Raw genomic sequence first — 22,793 nt, forward strand, 5'->3', positions numbered from 1 at the left:
GGAAATTAGACTAAGGCTACAATCTGACATATTTACATTGTGAAAATGTTTATTAATATGTATTGTTCCCCTTTTTCTTTTCTTAAAATAAATAAATAAATAAATAAATAATGTAAAACAGTGGTTCTTAACTTTTTACATGTTCACGAAACCATGACCCTGGTTTTAAATTTAGCAAATTTATATCTTGATAATTGTTAACACACACAAGAACTGTTTCAATTTAAACAAACATGCCCTTACCCCAATAGAATCTGGACCTTTTTTTTGATACACCTGCCCCACACATGCGCAACCCAGGCAACAATGTTGGTTAGTAGACATGCACCTTACTGCTGATTGGCTATAAGTGTGTTTTGGTATTTGGCCCGACTCACTTTTCCAAAGTGTGTTTCAAAAAAATATAAGACAGATACCTTGTAAGAAAATTAAGATTGATAAAGAAATAGTATTTTATGGTTGTTAAATAGCTGCATATAAGTTTTCTAGTTAGTCTAAGACACCATATTTATCTTAAAGCAAAAAATAACATTTTGATAATTTATATTGCTATGTAACGTGTGGGTTTATGTTTCAAAACATTTGATTCTGTGGGTTTTTAACTTAAGAATGATAAAAAGTATTATTATTACTAGTGGTTTTACAACTAGACCAGCACCAAACCAGCATGTACAAGCTGCATAACATTTGTCATTTAGCAGACGCATAAGAATTATGATGGTCTATGCTGTTTTTTTCAGCAGGGATGTCCTACCTGGGATGTACTTTAAAGCCGGGGCTGACCTGCCATCATTGAAACATTGAACTTTTGGTGGATTAAACCAAAATTTGTTTATCCTGATCATGTCGGTTCCAAAGCACCCGATAAGAGTTAGTTTAGCCAACCTCCTACGAGTGTTTGCGCACACATGGGGAATAACAAAGATATTTTAAAATGTAAACATACTAGTTACATACCAGCTTCCAGGAATACACCCCTGCTCTTTGCTGTGAATTAAGCTGCACGAAAAACGGCTTTCGTGTGTTGTGCTGAATGAGATGAGTATTTGATTGCAGTCGTCGCCTGAATTGCGTTCGGGTATCAAGACAGTCTGTACCTGTACGGTCAACAATCAGTCAGCATGGCGTTCATGCTTGCCTTTCAAAATAAAGGTCTAATACCGGAAAAATCTTCTTCTTCGTGCTTATTGCTGGTTCGTGTTCGTATTCAGAGCATTGCCGCCATCTAGGCAATGGATCAAAAACTTAAATATTCACTATCCGTTTGTCAAGTGCTGAAATGTCACCAAATGAATGACTCGAATTTGTAGCAGAAGCTTGTTTAGCGCTAATGATCTTCGGCAGATGTGCACTAATATTTTTTAAAACATTTTTCATTATTGTTCAATTACTTTTTAAATGTTTAATAACTTGTGGATGAGTAGATATTATTTTCTGTATTTAGTTAGGAGTCGTCCCATTGCGAAATGCCTTCTACATGTTATATATAGTTTAGATATTATTATTCTTGTTTTTAGTATCTATGTTTATTTATTGTTATGGATTATTGCATTGTAATGTAAATATTTATTTGGTTTCTTTAATCAGATGCCATTTCCATTCAAAATCATTTTTAAATGAATTATCAGCAAAAGGAACCATTTATCAATTTGCTAACAAAATTCAAAAAACTTTTACCAACTTGTACCAAATACGTGTTCCATTTTTATTAATTTATGTTTAGTAATTTAAATTTTATTTCTCATTTGAATTTTAAATATGTTATATTAAAGTACTTTAAACAAATAAACGAAGAAGAACCCAATAAATACATATACATTTAAAACATTACATTATCGTCATTGCAGGAGTGCAATTTGTTGGTTGTCCTGCAGGTGACCTTGTAACTCTGTTGTATTACCATGCACTTATGAATGAACGATTACTCCAGAGCACTCGTAGATCTACGTTATTTTCAAGTGCTACTTAAGTTACGAAGCTTTTGGGAAACAGCCTGTAATTCTAAGATGATTCGTACGCTTTACGATCTACTTAGCCTTACGATGCTTTTGGGAAACCCGGCCCAGCTCCATCCACGGTAATTAATAAAAAAACCTTACCTATATTATTAACTTGGTTACATTTAGACATTGTATCAAATACAGGTAGAACTGGTTAACATTAAGTTTTTGTTGTTTCTTTGACTGAGTTGTATGTCTGCTCCCTTCTCCGAGCCCACAACACAAACATCCATCACCCACAAAAATAAAAAAGTTCTTCATAGAACATAAAAATAAGGTTAATGTATTATAAAATAAAATAATCATGACAAAATACAAAATAAAGCAACTCTGTCTCATGTATGTATAAATTTAGTATTGTGGTTTAAAATTTATTTAAAGTTAATAAATTCATTTCATTATGTAAATTAGTCAAACTGAGTTTCATAAAAATGCGAGAAAACATGTGGCTGCAATTTTAATATTTATGGGAATAAAAACAAATCTGAACATCGAAAGCTCTACGTAAATTATAAAAGTTTTATTCATGTCAAGAACGTCAATATTGTGCATGAATGTAAATGTATTATAACTTATGGGAGGGTTGTAAAAGCTACATACGTAGCCTATTGTCATGATATGACAAATAAGCACATAACGCAAAGAGGATAAAAGGAAAAGAAAAATTATTTGAACATTTATTAAATCTAAACTCTTAAGCCTTTATAGAATCAGAAGACATCGGTGGCAGTGAATGCGAGCAGCTTAAATGGGTTTGTCTGTTTCGTAGCTGAATTATAATAATTTAAATATAATGCATATCGGTTGCTCTCCATATGTGCGGTCTATTCCAAATGTAAGAAAGGATTTATTTGAACCTCTATTTTAACACTTTAGGTCCAGTGATACTTAGCAGATAATGAGGCTTTTTTTAAGCATTTATTACTAGTGTTAATTTCGTCAGACGAGACGAGACGAAATATGTTCGTCAACGACCTTTTTTTCCATGACTAAGACGAGACGATGACGAGACTGCACCAATGTCCAAAAACGCTGCCCAGATAGCAATTTCCTTTGGACCGGATCCGCATGAAAGCCTTTAGATCCGTCTGTAGCGGACATACGGTATCTGACTGTGGGCCAGATCTGCACCTGATAAGATTTCAGCTCTGCTAGCAAAGCTGTTTTTTCATCGATTTACAGATTTGTTCCAGGTCCGGTTTCCGCAACTCAACCGGAAGTCAGGAGATGCGTTTAAAATACAAAACACTAATTTAGCCCAAACCTGTGATACGGATATGGGCAGAAGGAGCAGGTGGTAATTGAACAGAGAAGTCAACTAGCTGGCTGCTGTAGAATAAAAGTATTTTGTAATGGCACAAATTTAGAAACATGAGGGTGCACTATGTGCCCATGGCCACTTCATTTCTACACTAAATTTAAGCTAATTGGCTCAGTATATGTGCCAGTTAGACTTTTCAGTGCTGTTTTTCTACAGTCAGCAGATTTGGGCCAGATCCACTTACCACATTAGAACCAAAGCTTCCAGAAAGACAGTTCCCTGATGTGGCCCACATCTGTAATATTGACCCAAACCACCTCCAAACTTGTGTGTTCCACTCTGGTTTACTGAACAGAGCCGAACGCGCGAAGTCAGTGAGGTCCGTCCGTTTGAGAGACGTTATGCTGATCTGGCCCTCATCCGTACCACGGATTATAGCCAGAAACCGTTGGAATAGATCAAATGAAACTTTTGTGGGGGTGCCCATGCCATATTTCGTTATTAAATCCTGATTTGTTAAATCTTACAATGGAACACTTGCACGTAGCCTACACAAAAATGATAAATTCACTAACAAAGTAATAGGCTTGTCTCAAAATGGAAGATTTACCACATAACAAAATAATACATTAGCAACTGTCCACTATCCAAGTGCAATGGTCCAAGCTGTATTGCCATCCTGGGAAGAAAAAAAGTTGCGAACATCGTGGGGAAAAAACGGCACTGGCGCACATAATGGATGGCAACATGGGTACGTATATTGATTTTTTAATACTATATTTCATTGGCAATGGTGTGATTATGGTGAATATAGTGTTATGGGACTGCAAGTTTCTGCTTTAAGTTTTAATTTGCCCCAGGGGCGGTTCTAGACCCTTTTAAGTGGGGCTCCAGCCACCCTGCCGTCATCTTAGCCCCCCTAAAATTAGTCTTAATATTTCTACCAAACTATCAAATATATTTTTCTGAAGTTTTATTTATTTGTAAAAACAATTAATTTTCGAAGATAATTATTAAAAAAACGCAAAATGCAAGACATTTAGAAAAAAATTACGAGTTTATGAGGCATTTGATTAGCTTTGCTGTTCTGCGCATGCGTCGTATGTCATGACCTGATCTCTCTATTTCTTGTCTTATCCGAGTTTGAGGGAGATTAGGTTGTGACAGTACGTGTCTGCCCTGAGAGAGTTGTGTGACAGGCCCTTCCGCGGTCCACGTTTCTCTCAGGGTTTGTGAATTGTTTCCCGCTCCCTTATGTTTGATTAAGCTACAGGTGTATGTTGTTAGTACTCCCTATTTAATACCCTTCTGTCCTGTCCTCCGTGCGTTGGTTTTCGTCTGTATTTCCCTGCAAGTTTCTAGAGTGTATTCCCGGTCCTGGTCTTATGAATGTTTATGTAGTTTAGTGTTCTCAGTGTTTATGTTAGTCAGTTTAGTTCTCGTGTTTGTTACTGTACTGTTTTACCCCCTCGTGGGTGTTTTTGTTCTGTGTGTTTGTATATATTAAAGTATTTGTTATTTTAGTCTGCGTTTGGGTTTTCTTCGTCTTCCTCGTGTTCCAGTCGTGACATCGTAACCGTCAGTGGAGGAGAGCTCGAGCGCCTGTGCTTCAGGTCACACAGAGGGAGCAGTTGTTTCATAAAATATCCAGCGTGGAAGCTCAGAAGGTATTTTCGCTAATGTTTTAATTTGTTTGCTAACCTGTATGAGTGCAGTCATGTCTACAAAATATATAAGAATATTTGCCCTCTTAAATGAGATAATAATAGGTTGGTATCCCCCGTTTATAATTCAAAACTGCTTTGCATACTGAAGCCGTGCCGTTTAAAGTTTGCCGTTGTCATGACATTTTGCAATACTACAAGGTCTATATTTGTACCTTTTTCTAGTTAACAGTAATACCAGCTGTGAATAATATGATGCTAAGTTATCGAATGTGCAATTGAGAAATATGTCATATGAGTTTAACCCACGAAATTAAACACAAATAAGATAGACTATAAACAACATTCAGTGACTTGTTCGCTTTTATAGATGGATATATAACGTTTTTTAAATGCTGGAAAGGAGAGCAAACAGGTGGAGAAAGAGTTAGAGAGACTGAGGTCAGAGACAGGTAACGTTAGGAGATGATAAAGTGATTGTTGCAGTTTCATAGTCATGATAAATGTTATTATTATTAGCCCCTAAAATATACATCATTCCATTATTTACTTACCCTTATGTTGTTTTAAAACATAACAGCTTTTATTTTCCGATCAGAAACTAAAGGGGTCATGTATGATTTATTACAGTCATATTTAGAATCACTGCAGGTTGTTGTTAGTAAGTTTATGAATATGGTTATGCATGCTAGAAGCATGCATGATACATCTGGAAAGTAAAACTGATTTATAATGTATACCGAAAAGTACAGTCTGACTTGTATAAATATAAATTCTCATATAAATTGTTAGTATTCATTAAACTTTGAATATACATATAGTATACATGAAGTTGAATTCAAGATACACAATAATAAATAATAGTAATAAATAACTTTTATACCTTTTATATCTGTTCAAGAGAATTTTTATTTATTTGTATTAGGTTAATAATAATAAGGGCTTGGAACTATATAGAAGAGTAATGTATATGTAGCCTACATGAATTTATTAATATAATAATACTGGTCCCAATTTGCAAAAAGGCATCATAATGCTCTCTTCACATAATCACTGAGGGCTAAGCCCCCATAAGAATGAAATCCTAGAACAGTTTGCCCCATCCCGCTATCAGCTATCGTGAAGTAATTACCAACCATTTCGTTCGAAAAATTCTAAAACAACGATGTTTTTAATACTTTAAAATAACATTTGATAAATGAACCTTTCTCTTGGAGGTTTCTTAAACAAAAGGCTGCATAGGAGGTCGCATTTGTAAACTGCATACGTCATAAAGACTGTCTTGTTACAGAATATTAACAATTATAAAGTTTTACACTATTATATTTAGTTAATCGTAGCTGTATTTAAATTTAGTTAATTGTTGTAATATGCTTATGAATTGCGAATGTAATGATTAATTAACTGAAATAAAGCAGGCTTGATGACGTACTGTATGCATCCTGCATATGCGACCTGCGGAGGATGCAGCTTTCTGTTTGAGTAATATCAGCATAAAGGTTTCTGGCTAAAGCTTTCACGGTGCAATGTGCATGCATTATATTCTGTCTTTTACTGCGTGTGCTGTTTTGTTTGGGTTTCCAAATGTTCGTCTGACACGCGTTGTGAATCAGGGTATCTTCCGTCCATTCCATATTCGTTTTAAAATTAAAAACCAAAAATGAAAAAACAAATCGAATTTTCATTTATCGTTTCCATTTATAAAATGAAAAAAGAAAAATAGAAATTTATACATTTTTCTAGTTACCCAGCAAACATTGGTCCGACGGCAACGTCGTGTCCCTGGCCAAAAATAGTCGCGGTATGACGGCATAAATCGGTGAAAATATGTAAAAAAAAAAAACATGTCATAAAAATGCATTCAGATACATTTGTACATGTCTATAGTTCTATGGGGTTACATGTATAATTGTTACTTTGACTTTTAGCTACGTGTACTTCAATATATACCCTGATGTGAATTGGATGCATGTCTTTTACAGGTGCATTTATAGTCCATGACATAAAAATCCTCTGCATGCAACCACGAGGAGAGGGGGAATTTACTAAGGAGTTTTGTCTATATATTATATAAAATCTACTGTTGGGTAAGTACATTTTGTATTATTTGATTAACGTGGTTAAGTTTTACTTGTTTGACACAAATGAACCAAAATAAACATTGCCAGAATTGTCCACACTGAGTATTGCTAAAATTAGCTAATAGGCTAAAAGGTACTTTGAACTTACACATGTTATACCATAGTATAAAGTATATTTAATGATAGAGTCAAAGTTATTACTTTAGTTTATATATGTAGCCTTTGAGAATTTCTTTCAGAAATTAAAACATCTGAAAGAGAAAAGTTATTTGGCATGATGGAATGATTTGATTGCCTACACATTGCACATGTAAAATGTTAAATACTGTTCTGTATTAAAAGCTCAGCATAAGTGTTTGATTAACTTCCTTTGCTTTTGTTTTGTACAAAGGAAGAGCAGAACCTAATCCAAATAAAAATAAACAAGCTGTTAAAAGCCAGGTAAATGCCTCAGTTTTATACACTTAAACACATAGGAGTTGGTATTTGTGGGGTTAATATCAGTAATTACAATTTCATTTTGTTTACAGTTGAAGGTGGTCAACACAAACCAAATGAAGATGTTGCACATTCCACAAACAATAAAAAAGAAGGTATGGCAAACTGTAGATATGGTTTAAACAGTCAGTCTACATATTTGTTAATGTTCTAATGTGTCATATCTTCTTGTTTGTGCTAAAGATCAAGTTTTGTGTCCAACACACTTGGATGAGACGTGCCCGACCCCTGACTTTGTCTACCCTACATTAAGTTGTAAGTTTTTGACTGCTTTGCTTTACTTTGAAAAAGAATCATGCTTTCAAAAAGGACTTTTATATACACTAGTCAACATTCGAAGTGGATCAAAACCTTTAATAAATGTTTACATAAAACCAATCCCTAATACCCATTCTTGTCTTAGAACAACTTTGATAAACTTTTTTGATCCACTTCAAATGTTGACTAGTATATTTCGATATGAAACTCAAAAATTTATATAAATTGTTTTGGTGTATTTTGTTTACACAGGTGATGGCACACTTCATGACAGTAAACATCGGTATCAAGATGATGTGATTGATCTATACCCTAGAATAAGCTGTGACACTATGAGACGTACGTGCTACTGATGCTTTTTGTTATTTTTTGGTGCATTCCCACACTATACAAACACGTTGCTTGGCTCCAAAGTGCATACACTTTTGACTTTATAATGTCATTCTCATTTATAGGTAAACATTTATTCCATCAGGGTTTTGCCTGAATGTCAACATAATATCCCAAAACTTTGATATAAAAAGTGATTTATTTTAATATTTTACACTACTATGTTTTTTTAAATACATTGTGCGTGTGTATGTTTATTGTACTTAATGAAATTACATGCAAGGTGTAATTTGTTTTGCAGGGTGCCATAATGAACAGCCATCTTCCAGACAACCGAAACAGGCAGAGTATTGTTTTCTTGTGTATTGTCATACACCTAAAGAGGATTTTTTGTAATTGTACAGTTATGGCGTTATTCATTCATTAATGTGTCCTTTCTTACCTTAAATAACTTGTAATTTTTCACTCCTTTTTGTTTTTAATGTCTATATAGTATTGTCTACAATACCAAATTCTGGATTGACGCCCCAGTACCAGAAGGCACTCCAATCCCAGAGAGCATCCCATTGTATGTGAGAACTTTACAGTCACATCTTATTTTAAGCAGATTCTACTAGGGATGCACAATATATCGCATGTGATTGTCATTGCACATCTTGTCAGTGAAGCTGGTTCCATGATCGCGATCACCTGCTTTCAGATGGAGCGGCATTTACTACACAAAGCCTTAGTTCACTGACAATTGGGGCAATTTCGCATTAATTATCGGGGACGCATCTCCTGCAATACATGCGATATGGACCAGCTTGTCAGTTAACCTCAGCTTTGTGTAGTAAATGCTGCTCCATCTGAAAGCAGGTGATGGCAATTTACTACTAATCAAGGAACCGGCTTCAATGACGAGATGCGCATGATATCGCATGCAATTTATCATGCATCGCTGGAAACTACATTAGTGACAACACAGCTTAGAGTATAAACATGTACATTTCTCTGAATTTCAGTTAATAGTTACAAATACAGAGCTTATAATGTCTGTCATTGCTCAACCACAAAGACCTAAAGTACAGCCATCTGATTTCACAGTATTACACTGTGAAGTGATTTACTGTTAATATTTTACACTACCATATAATTAACTATATTTGTACAGGTGAGGTAACATAACGAAAAAATAACAGGATGGAGACTACCTGATTCTTCACCTATGGCCTTAGCTTCAAATGCAAGAAGTAAGAAATGCTATATGACGTGTATTTTGCATTATGAATGCATTATGAATGCATTATGAATACATCAAAGATGTTGATAACAAGTTGATCTGTGTAAGTTGTGATATAAAGAATATGTATATATATTTCCATCTATCTTTCTATAACATTATTTCAATTGTTTTCACATTTAGGTCCAGCAACTTTCTGAGCTGGTGGATATTCTATCAGAGACTGCATGAACAACGTTATGAACAGGTATGTGTTTCCCTTGAATTGTGTAATCCTGCATAATATTGCAGGAATATTGATTACAACCATAATTAACCCAGCAATTTATATTACTTAAATTCAGGATTTAATCTGTCACACATCACTTGTTCAGAACTATTAAAGTTCGTAGTGGCTCAAACAGTCAGCCATACTGAAAACAAGAAATCAAATCATAATTTCAGTGTAAGCCAGTGGTGTCAAACTCAGTTCCTGGAGGGCCGGTGTCCCTGCAGAGTTTAGATCCAGCCCTAATCAAAAACACCTGATGCGTTTAATCAAGGTCTTCAGGATTACTAGAAACTTCCAAACAGGTGTGTTGGAGTTGGTTGGAGCTAAACTGTGTAGGACACCGGCCCTCCAGGAACTGAGTTTGACACCCCTGGTGTAAGCCACTACTTGTCACCAAAACCTATGGATGAGGATATTGTTTATAGCACATGTTACATGGTAGATGAGTAGTTGTGAGTATGTTTGAACATTGCATGCAATTGCTATGTTGCACATTACTGTTAATTGTAATTTATTGACCATTAAGGTAATTTGTCTAAGGTGAAGTAATCTTACATTTCTTTCACAGAATGATGTCTAATTGTCTTATGGCAAAGTTCAATATGAGGGGTGGTGGACATCTGGAAAATAAGTCTTTTAAAGGCACACCTTTGTATTATGTTATTCAAGGTAATTTGGGGAATATGTTGATCTAAAAAAAACTCTTGTTCTTGTATATTGATGTAATTTTTATTACTATGATTTATGTATTTAGGGGACATCACAGCTCACCTGTCTTTATCAGAAATATCCTGTTCATTTTTTGACAGTTACACACCTAGTTTAGGGTCTTTCTCAAGGGCACCACAGTGGGATTGAAGAGCAAGGGTACAAATGCTGTTGGTCTCACAACTGATCTAACACTTATTTAAAGCATAACATCTTTTATACAATAATTTATATATATATAAATTTATATATATATAGAGTTTCATTGCAAAACGAGAACTCCGTTTTTAACATTTTTGTCAAAACATGTTTATTATTCTGTTATCATGTTATTATCTTGTTATATGGTGCTACCTAGCTGTATTTTTTAAGTTATGAAGGTTTAAATCAAAACAAACCAACTGCAGTTGAACAACCAAAAAACAAGATTTCTGAAAAATTATATATATATATATATATATATATATATATATATATATATATATATATATATATATATATATATATATATATATATATATATATATATATATATATATATATATATATATATATATATATATATAATTTTAGCTGTAGACCATAAAGATTTTGAAAGTAAGTGCATGTCATTTACCTCAAATGTTTAATTGTATTTATTTTAAAAAGAAACATATTCTTCTCTTCCCTCAGATGCTGTGAGGAGGTGGAGCCCAAAAGCCACGGACTCGGAAATCGATGCAGCTATGGCAGACCGCCTCAAGCACGCTCCAGGAAGAGAGCTAGGGGTTGTGAATACAAAAAATAAGCCAAACAGATGTAATGTGTTAGAGATAGTTCACACAAAAATTAAAATTGTTATAATTTTCTTACCCACGTGTTTCAAACCTGTATACATTTCTATTTTTTGCTGAACACAAAGATTGAATAATGTTTGTAACCAAGCATTTCTCACAACCCATTAACTGTCATAATCATTTTTTTTTACAATTGTAGTAATGGGTTGTGAGATCTGCTTTTTTAAAAACATTCTTTCAAATATCTTTGTGTTCCGCAGAACATAGAAAGATATACAGGTTTGAAACATGAGAGGGAGTAAATGACTAAATATTAATTTTTGGGTGAACTATCCCTTTATATAATAAAGTATTTTGAAATTGTTATTATAGTTGAAAAAATAAAAGTCTTAAATCAGAACATGCTTCTTTTTTGCTCATGTCCACAAATAATGTGTTCTTTAATGTGTTTAATGCCTAAAGACCTACACCAAGCGACAAGTGCTATGGTTGTTAGCTTATATACATTCTGAAAATTTCATGTGTACTTTATGTGAATGGAGGCCTATGATTATTGCTTCTGACTGTAGGGTAATTAAATATAAGGTAGCCTAAACACATGAAAGACTAAACATCACATAGGCCATAAATCCCAAAAATAAGGCATAGCTGGCATTGATCTGGTACGCGGATCTGTGCCGCATCTCTATGCGGGACTGGGCCAGCTCTGTTCCATTTCCAGTTCAGATTCGTGAAACTGATCCTGACCACTTCTTGGCCGATGTGCGTTTGGACACTAGACCGTGTTAGTTAAACGGATCTGATGCGGATGGAACGGTATGTGTGGGCCAGCTCCACCCCAGTGTTGTTTTACTGTTTTGGTATGAGAGTGGGCCAGGGCTGACCCATCTCTGGTGCAGAGCCATGAAACAAATCCTGATCACTTTTGGCCCGTTGTGCATTTGGACACTGGACCATGTCCGTGAGATTGATCCGGGGTGGATGGCATGGTAGGTGTGGGCCAGAACCACCCCAGTGTGGTTTTGCTATCTGGGTGACTAAGACTAAATTAACATGCATTTTTGTTGACGAAAAAAGACGAGACTAAAATGTTTTGCATAAAATAAATACAAAAGATACAATCTCTCTTCATTTTTGTCTACAATCGTCTCTACTACATTTTATGCAATGAGGTCATATTTAAATGTGAATTCATTCATAAAAAGACTGCATGCTCTTATTATGAAACTGCGCGTCTGTCATAACTCCAAACGAGCTCGCGCTGCCGCTGCTGAAGTCTCCATGCTAAACATTCACAATATATCATCCGTTTGCAGTTTTAGTCCACAAACGTATTACATATGAGAAATATTGATATTTCTCTGTTGTTTCCATCGGATTTTGTATCAAATAATCTTCATATGGTTTTTCAACAATTGCACACGCAGCGATTCTACTATGGAAAAGGCATACGCGATCAGGTCAGTAAGAGTCTCATGTGTAAAATTAATATTTCACATACAGCTAAAAAGCTAAAAAGTTTAGTGTTATGCAGCATTGTGTAGATGTTTTTGTGTCGTATTCTCGTGCACCTGTTGTCTTCAGTAAGATGGCTTGTCTTTCTGATCCACATTCGCTATTTACCAACATTGTTGATGTACCTTATATTATTCAAGTATTCTGAATGTACAGTATATTGTGAGGACAAATGCTTATTATAAGTTACTGATCGCTGTCTGGGTGCTTTCCTATCGCCCATCACTGAATGAATGGTGACGCAATTTACACGAGATAGAGATATGTCACCGCCATTAACAAAGTTGCATTCAACAAAAATCATTCAAAAAGTGTATTTTGTCAGGTGATTATGACATTTAACCAATATTTGAGATGTGTGTAACACTATTTGACTGAAATGGTTATCAGAAATAACCTCAGAAATAATGTATTTAAAAAAAGACAAAAATGTTGTAACTAAAACTTGACTAAGATATATTAAGTCTTCTTTTGACAAAATAAGAATAAAATGACAAGACGTTTAGTTGACTAAAACTAGACTAAAATGACGGGACTTTTAGTCGACAAAAACTTGACTAAGATACCTTAAGTTGTCTTTTGACTAAAACTAGACTAAAATGATGAGACTTTTAGTCGACTAAAACTTGACTAACAAAAAAAGATATGCACAGACTAAGACTAAGACTAAATTAAAAATAGGTGACAAAATTAACACTATTTATTACATCTAAAACAATTTTCCCAATATTACAGAATTAGAAAACGCCGGCCACGGGCATTGCTCGCAGCTCAGATGATGTTTGAGATTCATAATGAAATTTATTATAAGGACAACTGTCCTTTATTGAAGGAACATTTCAGTCACTGTATTAAAAGTTATATATTTTTTTGCTTTTTTTGGGCACGTGTAAGAGTGCATGTAGGTATTAAAATGTACAATTAATTTGAGACCTTTTACTCCAGTGAAACGGACATTGCAGGATTAAGTGAAAAACCAAACATTTATTGAATATTTTACATTACTTACAAACCAAAACAAAGGGCAGTTTCAGAAAATTAAAGAACTCAACCCTGTACCGTTTCTGAGGCTACCGAAGACGCCGAGCCGCCTTCTGCGTCGCTATCCCACTGCTCGTCCGAGGCGGTAGCGCGATTCGCCGCAGGAGTTATGGATACGAGGAAGCCGTCCACGCTGACTTTCAGGTCACACGTTGCAGACTGCAGAAAATGATCCTCGATCGCCTCGGCATGGTTGAGCATACCGGTGAGTCAGGCGTGGTGAAGGTACGCCGTCAACGCGGAACAGGTCTGCTGCACGCTCTCGTCGCCGTTTGCAGTCGAGAAGGTGGCTTTACCTCCAAGATTCGCGGAGAAGGACAGCGAAGCTTGAGCCTGCATCCCTCGCACCTGTGCGTCTGCGACTTCTCCACAAACACTTTCTGTTTGAACTGACAGCTGGGGCACCGCCGCTGGATCGTCACCTCTATGCCCTTTACAGTGGCGCATAAAAGCGCTGTTGAGTCGTCTTTCTGCTCGACGATTTCCGTCTCTGATATCGTATCATAGGATATCATAGCTGCCTGGATCAGAGAAATAAAAAAAATGAGCAAAATAATCCTATTAAAACCGAGCACGCCGACGATACAGCAGTAAGCCAAGACAGACTATATCCGCCAGGCGCGTTTGCAAATTCACTTACTCATGCTACGCCTTACATTCCGCAACTTCACCGCGTTGCCGTTCTTCTCCGCTTGAGTGAAGGTAGATTGCTTCTCCATAGAGAAAACGACCACTTTGTGGTACTCCTGCCTAGCTCTTTGCAGGACGGCGGTGAAGAACGAAGAGCTGTTCCTAGACTGCCTTCTCGGCAACACGTTATGGATAAACCCTTCCACCGCGTCTTCGCCATCTTTTCGGACTTTAGCAGGACTGGCCATCACTCCCGTGCTTCTTTCCCAGACACCGGCTGACTGTCAACGAGGTAGAAGTAGTCTAGCACGCCAACAAATGGCGGCTTGCAGTCGGCCACCTGGAATATTTATACCAGACGGAGGAGTGGCTTTGTGTCGGTTTTGCGCGGGCTCGTCTATGATTGGTAAACGCGTGGGGCAAACGCACCACCTGACTCCTGAACAGTTATACAATGCAATTGATTGCGCAAATTTGACCTGATAGAAAAAAATCGATAGTCTCAAAATGTAGACGTCAAACATACACATTCCCATTTGACTGCTTATTAAGTGATAAGCGTCTTAGCCGTGAAACCGCACCGTAGATGCAAAGCAATCGGAGATTTTGTTTGGCCGTTTTATGTTTCACTGGTTTGAAAGGATTTCCGAACAAGGAGTGACAAAAAGCTGAGTTCAGACGGTGCCTTTCAATTGTTCAAGCATAAAGCACAACTCTATTCAACTCTTCTTTATTTTTTGTTGTTCAAGAATATAGCCTAGTTATAAAAATGTTGCCTCAAAGGTATAGTTTATCCAAAACTGTAGATTCGGTCATCATTTTCTCACTGGCATGTTTGTTATAACCATGTATAAATGTCTTTGCTCTGAGGAAAATTATTTTATCATCTGATTTTTGATTAAGCCTTTATAGAATCAGAAGACATCGGTGGCAGCGACGGCGAGCACCTTAAAATGGGTTTGTCTGTTTCGCTGAATTATAATAATTTAAGGATATTGCAAATCGGCTCATCTCCATATGTGCGTTCTATTCCAAGTTTAAGAAAGGATTTATTTGAACCTCTATTTTAACACTTTAGGTGCCATGACACTTAGCAGATAATAAAGCTTTTTTAATAAACAATTATTACATGTAAAACATTTTACCCCAATATCACAGAGATAGAAAACTCCGGCCACGGGTATTGCTCTAAGCTCAGATGATGTTTGACATTCGCAATGAAATTTATTATAAGGACAACCGTCCTTTATTAAAGGAACATTTCAGTCACTGTATTAAAATGGTTTAAGTATTATTTAGTTTTCTATACGGGCCATTCTACCGAATTGGTGCAAATTGACACTTCAAAACTTCTTGAAAAAAGTGTGTTTTTTCCTGCAAGCTTTGTAGTCATAAACATAGTAGAACATCTAAGGAACACTAATCTACTGATTGGACACTTTAGTTTCCTAGCGTGTTTTTATACAGTTTCGAAATGTTTTCTCTCTCCCAAAATGTGTCACTACCGAAACACAACAACATTTGATATAAAAATTAGGTTTTTAATAGCCTATTCTGATTTTCTTTACATTAACCTTCTAAATATATTTTTTACATTTTTTTAAAGACAGTTTCATTGTTATATCGATTAGAAATATAATTTTAACAAAACTATAAGCGTGGTTTATCAAATGAAATGCATTTTGAAAGCATTATTTCTCTGTAATTGCCATACATGCACTGATACAGATTTGAAATTCAAGGATTCATTAGTTTAAATTTTTATCTAACTAAATAAAATTATATAATCTTTTCTGACAACAAAACCTATTTTATTTTTCTAGAACATTATTTGTTTCGGTCGTGACAGTAATGTTTCGTTAGTGACATCCATATTGGATTGTCCATATTTTGTTTAAAAAAAAATAATTAGTTAGTCAAAAATGATTGGCATTATGCAGTCAAAACATACAGCACAAAAAATATCTAAAGCAACACCACATAAAAGCACTTTGCACTGACATTACGCTGATGACGGATAGTTCAGACCTTAAAGGGATGCAAGATAGCCGATTTTTGCGAGTTTTATGTGTATCGTGTATATTTTATGTGTTTATGTGTATACTGGCCAATATGTGGCTGCTGTGTTCACCGACATTGTCACTGGCATTATTTACAGAGTGCAGGAAGCCGCAAGCGATTGCAGGTCATGTGACTAAAAACAAACAACCTTTCCGTGACAACATTGTAAGCTCGGCCTAACAGCTGATCATAACTTGACAAAGCGGGTTTTTATTTCTATATAATTTTTTTATTTATATATATTTGTAGTAATAAAGTGCTAGAAATCAATATCCTTTGCTGATAGTTCCTCATCATTGTGGAGAGTGCAGTTCATGGTTCCATAGAACCATCACCTTTTTTAAATATCGTTTTTTTTTTAAGTTCAATAAATGTTACTTTTTTAAATTGAGACATTTATAATGTAAACTGAGTGAGCAAAAGCAGTATCGGCTCCAAGTATCGGCTCAAGAAAATAGGCAGCCTGTATCGGCTAAGGCTAATGAAACAAAAATCGGTATCGGCATTGGCACAAAAAAAGTCCATATGGGTCAATCTCTAAAAAGAACTATACACACAGAACTGTCTTTTAACCATCTTCCTGTGTTTGTCCTGTCTTTTCCTCCATTCTTTTCTGACATTTCTTTGCTCCCTGTCAGATAATTGTTTGATACTTTTTAGCATCCTTTCTTCCCTGCGTTTTTGATTTCGTTCTCTTTGCTTTTTTAAGTATTCTTGGTCAGGGCTCCAGACTAACTTTTTTTACTAGGAGCAAAGTGGCCCCCAACTGAAAATTTTAGGGGCGCAACCAAAAAAATTAGGGGCACACACCGTAAATCAACATGCTAACCAAATAATCACATTTCTACAAAATTCCACTGTATTACTAATACATACTTTGATGATAGATGCAGAAAGTACAATGTGCTGTTTCAAATTCACTGTCACATCAGAAAAAAAGTCAAATTTACTAGTCGCACATGTGCGAATGGATGTAAAATTCAGTGGCACACTCTCAAATTTTGGTTGCAAAATACCACCAATTGGTGGCAGTCTGGAGCCCTGTTGGTACCTTTCTGGGTCCTCCCTCGATCTTTGTCTGTATTTTCTCAGTCTGTCCGCTCTACTTTCATCTTTCCGTCTATGCATATTGGCAATTCCTCTCTCTCTGTAGCTATCTCTACAAATTAACCAAAGATATTTACATTTACATTATTAGTGTGAGCCTGCCCTGTCTACACTTAACAATGACATGTCAATTTACTATGATACCATGTGCTATCTGTTATATAAATTATATGATGCAATCAGTCAAAGTCCCGCTAAATTAGCGCAGAAAGTTTTCCATGAGACCAGAGGTAGAATCATTTAGCCTTCATTTATCTCAATAATGAGTCAAGCTACTATGAATTAATTAAATTAATCTGGCCTAGTTTGTAGTCCTAGTCAAATCGCATACAACATTACAGAAATATGACTGACAAATTATTTGTACTGAAAAAGAATATATGTGCACTTGAAAGTTTCTATTTATTTATTAAAATAAAGAAACAAGTGTCATTTTGTCACTACCGAAACAATCACGTCACAACCGAAAAGTCAACAAATGTTTCGGTTGTGACTGTTTCGGTAGTGACAATTTAAGCTAACTTTGATCCTACTGCTAAGAAGCTAATTAGTACATAGTTAGCCAGCACAGTTCTCGACATTGAAACATGAGTAAAACCTTAATGACCAGTAGAAAAAAATTTAAAAAATCAATTAATCATTAAAAATGTGTGATCGGTAGTGACATTGATAAATGTCACACACTGATTTCCAAACTTTTGATCACATTTACTTCAAAACCATGGGACTGATCTAATCACCATGCCACCACGAGGGAGTGAGGCACAGACAAAGTTTCTGGTTCAAAATTGAGGGGAGTGGCTTAAAGCAGTATTATATTATTGACCGAACTATGCAATGTTTCGGTAGTGACGTGAAAATGCGGGACAGTGTTTTTTTACATGATTATTCATGATTTTTACTGAAAATATCCAATAAATATATTTTTGGTTTTAATTAACAAAAGTAATCAAAATGATACTTCTTTAAAAAATTATAAAAAATTATTAAAAAATTATTTCATATTTTTTTTCTATGGTGAAATTCAGACCTTGGGGTTTGGGACAACCACCTCTCAATTGAAACCACTATATAAATGATGATATTTTATATATAAAGTCTGCAGCTACCTCAAATATTACTTTGGGTTTTGATTGCTATTTGCTTATATTTTTTTATTATCAAAAATTTTCCTTCGTTAATGCTTTTTAAATTAGTTTTTTGGTTCCGGGACAGCAATTTGCACGAATTCGGTAGAATGGCCCATACAAGTAAATTTTTTCTTTGCTTTTCTTGGCATGTTTAAGAGTGCATGTAGCTATTAAAATTTCAAATGTAAAACCTTTACTCCAGTGAAATAAGCAGACATTGCAGGATTAAGTGAAAAAACAAACATTTATTGAACATTTTACATAACTAACAAACCAGAACAAAGGGCAGTTTCAGAAAGTTAAAGAACTCAATCCTGAACAGTTTCTGAAGCTACCGAAGACGCCGAGCTGCCTTCTGCGTCGCTATCCAACTGCTCTTCCGAGGCGGTAGCGCGATTCGCCACAGGGGTTATGGATACGAGGAAGCCGTCCACGCTGACTTTCAGGTCAAACGTTGGAGACTGCAGAAAATGATCCTCGATCGCCTCGGCATCGTTGAGCATACCGGTGAGTCCGGCGTCGTGTAGGTACACCGTCAGCGCTGAACTGGTCAGCTGCACGCTCTCGACGCCGTTTGCAGTCGAGAAGGTGGCTTTACCTCCAAGACTCGCGGAGAAGGACAGCGAAGCCTGCTTGAGCCTGCATCCCTCGCACCTGTGCGTCTGCGACTTCTCCACAAACTCCTTCTGTTTGAACTGACAGCTGGGACACCTCCGCTGGATTGTCACCTCTTTGCCCTTTACAGTGGCGCTTAAAAGCGCCGTTGAGGTGTCTATCTGCTCGCCGCTTTCCATCTCCGGTAACGCTAAATCAGTGATCTGCTCGATGGCGCTTGACGGACCCGTGGTTAGGCAAATGGAGCCGTCTCTGTCACGCGTAGACATGTTCGTGAAGGTGTAGGATTTGCCGCCCTCAGCCTGGTCGATGAACCCGCCCCAAAGCGTCACCTTGATCTCGCCAGTCCCGTCGCATATCAGCACCTCTTTGAGCTCACAGTCCGAGCAGTTGACCGTCACCACTCTGCTCACGGAACCGCCCAGTCGCACCCTTCCACTGATCTTCCCGACCTACATAGAGCAGCCAGAAACACAGCGTTAGTTTTCTATTCATTTCGGCCGCGTACAGAATAGAAGCATTAGGCCCAGACTCGACGGCTTTGCGTTTCGTACCATCTGCTTCGGACCGAGAGCCTTTACCTCCGCCACACTCATGTTTCTGCAGCTCGGCGGTGCGCACCGCAAAAACGGCAGCCTCGTCACCTTGACGCCGGTGCCACGGGAGCATAGGATATCATAGCCGTCTGGATCAGAGAAACCTAAAGGAATTAGCAAAATTACCCAATTAAAACCGAGACCACCGACGATTCAGCAGTAAACCACGAGACACTATATCAGCCAGGCGCGTCTGCAAATTCACTTACTTATGCTGCGCCTCACATTCCGCAACTTCACCGCGTTGCCGTTCTTCTCCGCTTGAGTGAAGGTAGATTGCTTCTCCATAGAGAAAACAACCACTTTGTGGTACTCCTGCCTGGCGCTTTGCAGGACGGCGGTAAAATACGGAGAGCTGTTCCTAGACTGCCTTCTCGGTGACACATTATGGATAAACCCTTCCACCGCGTCTTCGCCGTCTTTTCGGACTTTAGCAGGACTGGCCATCACTCCTGTGCTTCTTTCCTAGACACCGGCTGACTGTCAACGAGGTCGAAGTCGTCCTGGCATGCCAACAAATGACGGCTTGTATTCGGCCACCTGCAATATTTATACCGGACGGAGGAGTGGCTTTGTGTCGGTTTTGCGCGGGCTCGTCTATGATTGGTAAACGCGTGGGGCACACGCAGCACATGACTCCAGAACAGTTATACAATGCAATTGATTGCGTAAGTCATTTTGACCTGATAGAAAAAATCGATAGACGCAAAATGTAGACGTCAAACATACACATTCCCATTTGACTGCTTATTAAGTGATACGCGTCTTAGCCGTGAAACCGCACCGTAGATGCAAAGCAATCTGAGATTTTGTTTGGCCGTTTTATGTTTCACTGGTTTGAAAGGATTTCCGAACAAGGAGTGACAAAAAGCTGAGTTCAGATGGTGCCTTTCAATTGTTCAAGCATAAAGCACAACTCTGTTCAACTCTTCTTTATTCTTTGTTGTTCAAGAATATAGCATACTTATAAAAATGTTACCTCAAAGGTATAGTTTATCCAAAACTGTAGATTCGGTCATCATTTTCTCACTGGTATGTTTGTTATAAACATGTATAAATGCCTTTGCTCTGATGAAAATACAGGTAGAAATTTAAAGAAATGTTTGTAACCAAACCGTTTGTGGGCAACATTCACTTCCAAAGCAGAATAAATGAATAATGCAGAATAATACTATGGAAGTGAATGGGGCCCTTGAATGGTTTGGTTACAGGCATAATTTCTTCGTGTTCATTAAAGCAAAGACATTTATACAGGCTTGCAACAAGAGGAGGTTGAGTAAACGATTACAGAATTTTTATGTTTGGGTGAACTATCCCTTTAACACCCTTACCCAAGTGAAAAAAGCGAGCTGCGCAAGACGAAAATACATGTTTATTATCGATTTAAGTGTTAGGAATCACACAACACCGGAATCCCAGCGCAGAGGTTTTAATTCAATATATGTATAATAGAGAACACACAATGTCATCAGATGAAAATGTATAATAGGAGAAAACACTTGGTGAATCAGTAATATGTATAATAGATAACTCTCAGTGTCCGTGTGTGTGATGAAGAGATGGAGAGAAAAACACTAGCGAGGCGGACCACAACGATCTCCTCTGGATAGTCACAATTTGTGAACACAGCCGGGCTGTAGGACATCCACAGAACAGTAAACACAGAGATGTAATCCTGGCGGGCAAACAAAGAGATTCCTGGCGGGGCACAGAGAGAGAGAGAAGCAGTCAGAGTTTTCAGCAGAATTTGTGCTGGACAGCGCACTGCGGCAGTCCGAGTCTTACACAGAATTACGCGCTCGAGAGCGCACTGCGGCTGGACAGCGCAAGGTGTAGAAAGGCGCTTGGAGAGTCCACTGACAGAAAGTTCACAAAGGCTTGACGGTTGCCACACCAATCGCGGGAGACTGACAGCGGGGCGGGGAATCTAAAGGGGCAAAGGCAGCAGAGAGCACGGTGAATAATCCAAATATTAAAGCTAGACAAGACAAGAACTAGACAGAGCTAGCGGGCACGAACACACTAAGACGAACTTGCAAAGAACAGAGGAAACGAGGGGAATTTAAATCAAACCGGATGGGCAAATAATAAGGATCAGGTGTGGGACGCCGGTGAGAAGAGTCGGAGATAATGAGGTCACCAGGTGGAAGGCGCACACGTGTGGAGCTGTCAAAACACAAACACAACACAACACATGGTGAAACAAAGACAAAGCGGCCAATAAGACCGAAATCATGACAGAAAGGTTACATGAGAAAATTATTAAATGAATACAGAAATCTTATTCGGTTTAGTGTATTGTTGTTTAAAACCAAGTAATTATTTTAAAAATATTTTATTAGGTAAATTAGTTAACTGCGTTTCATGAAGAACAACACATGAAATGGCCGCAATTTAAATATTTATGTTTAATGAAAAACTCTTTACGTCTGTAAAGCTGTTAGTCGGTAAGTTATTAAAGTTTAAGTCATGTCAACACGTCAACATTATAGTGTGTATGAATGTAAACGCAGGCTGCGTGTGGTACAGGCACAGTTGTAAACGTATTCTCATGAGATTTTGAATCTGCACATAACGCAAATCGGATCGAATGAAAAGGATTTTTTTTATCAATGATTAAATCTGATCTTTGATTAAGCCTTTATAGAATCAAAAGATATCGGTGGCAGCGACGGCGAGCAGCTTAAAATGGGTTTGTCTGTTTCGTATAGCTGAATTATAATAATTTAATAATGCATATCGGCAGCTCTCCATGTGTGCGTTCTATTCCAAATTTAAGAAAGGATTTATTTGAACCCATTTTAACACTTTAGGTGCAATGACACTTAGCAGATAATAAAGCTTTTTAATAAACATTTATTACATATAAAACATTTTTTCCCAATATCACAGAGATTGAAAACGCCGGCCACGGGCATAACTCGCAGCTCAGATGATGTTTGAGATTCGCAATGAAATTTATTATACGGACAACCGTCCTTTATTAAAGGGACATTTTAGTCACTGTATTAAAATGGTTTAAGTATTAT

General features: G+C 37.0%; 2 long non-coding RNA genes across 3 annotated transcripts; both read left to right on the forward strand.

The window, feature by feature from the left end:
* Positions 1 to 6,905: 6,905 nt before the first annotated feature.
* On the forward strand, positions 6,906 to 8,455 carry LOC135734347 (uncharacterized). The gene is made up of 6 exons (XR_010527285.2): positions 6,906 to 7,012; positions 7,398 to 7,447; positions 7,537 to 7,599; positions 7,688 to 7,759; positions 8,015 to 8,101; positions 8,394 to 8,455. It is a non-coding gene; the product is annotated as an uncharacterized lncRNA (long non-coding RNA).
* Positions 8,456 to 9,257: 802 nt separating this feature from the next.
* Positions 9,258 to 11,227, forward strand: LOC135734346 (uncharacterized). 2 transcript variants are annotated; one of them, XR_010527284.2, is made up of 4 exons: positions 9,258 to 9,324; positions 9,498 to 9,561; positions 10,154 to 10,254; positions 10,966 to 11,227. It is a non-coding gene; the product is annotated as an uncharacterized lncRNA (long non-coding RNA). The 2 variants fall into 2 exon arrangements; XR_010527283.1 differs by lacking the exon at positions 10,966 to 11,227 and having other exon boundaries at positions 10,154 to 10,505.
* The last annotated feature ends 11,566 nt before the right edge of the window (positions 11,228 to 22,793 follow it).

The sequence above is a fragment of the Paramisgurnus dabryanus genome, chromosome 7 (genome assembly GCF_030506205.2).
Source record: "Paramisgurnus dabryanus chromosome 7, PD_genome_1.1, whole genome shotgun sequence".
Lineage (NCBI taxonomy): Eukaryota > Metazoa > Chordata > Actinopteri > Cypriniformes > Cobitidae > Paramisgurnus > Paramisgurnus dabryanus.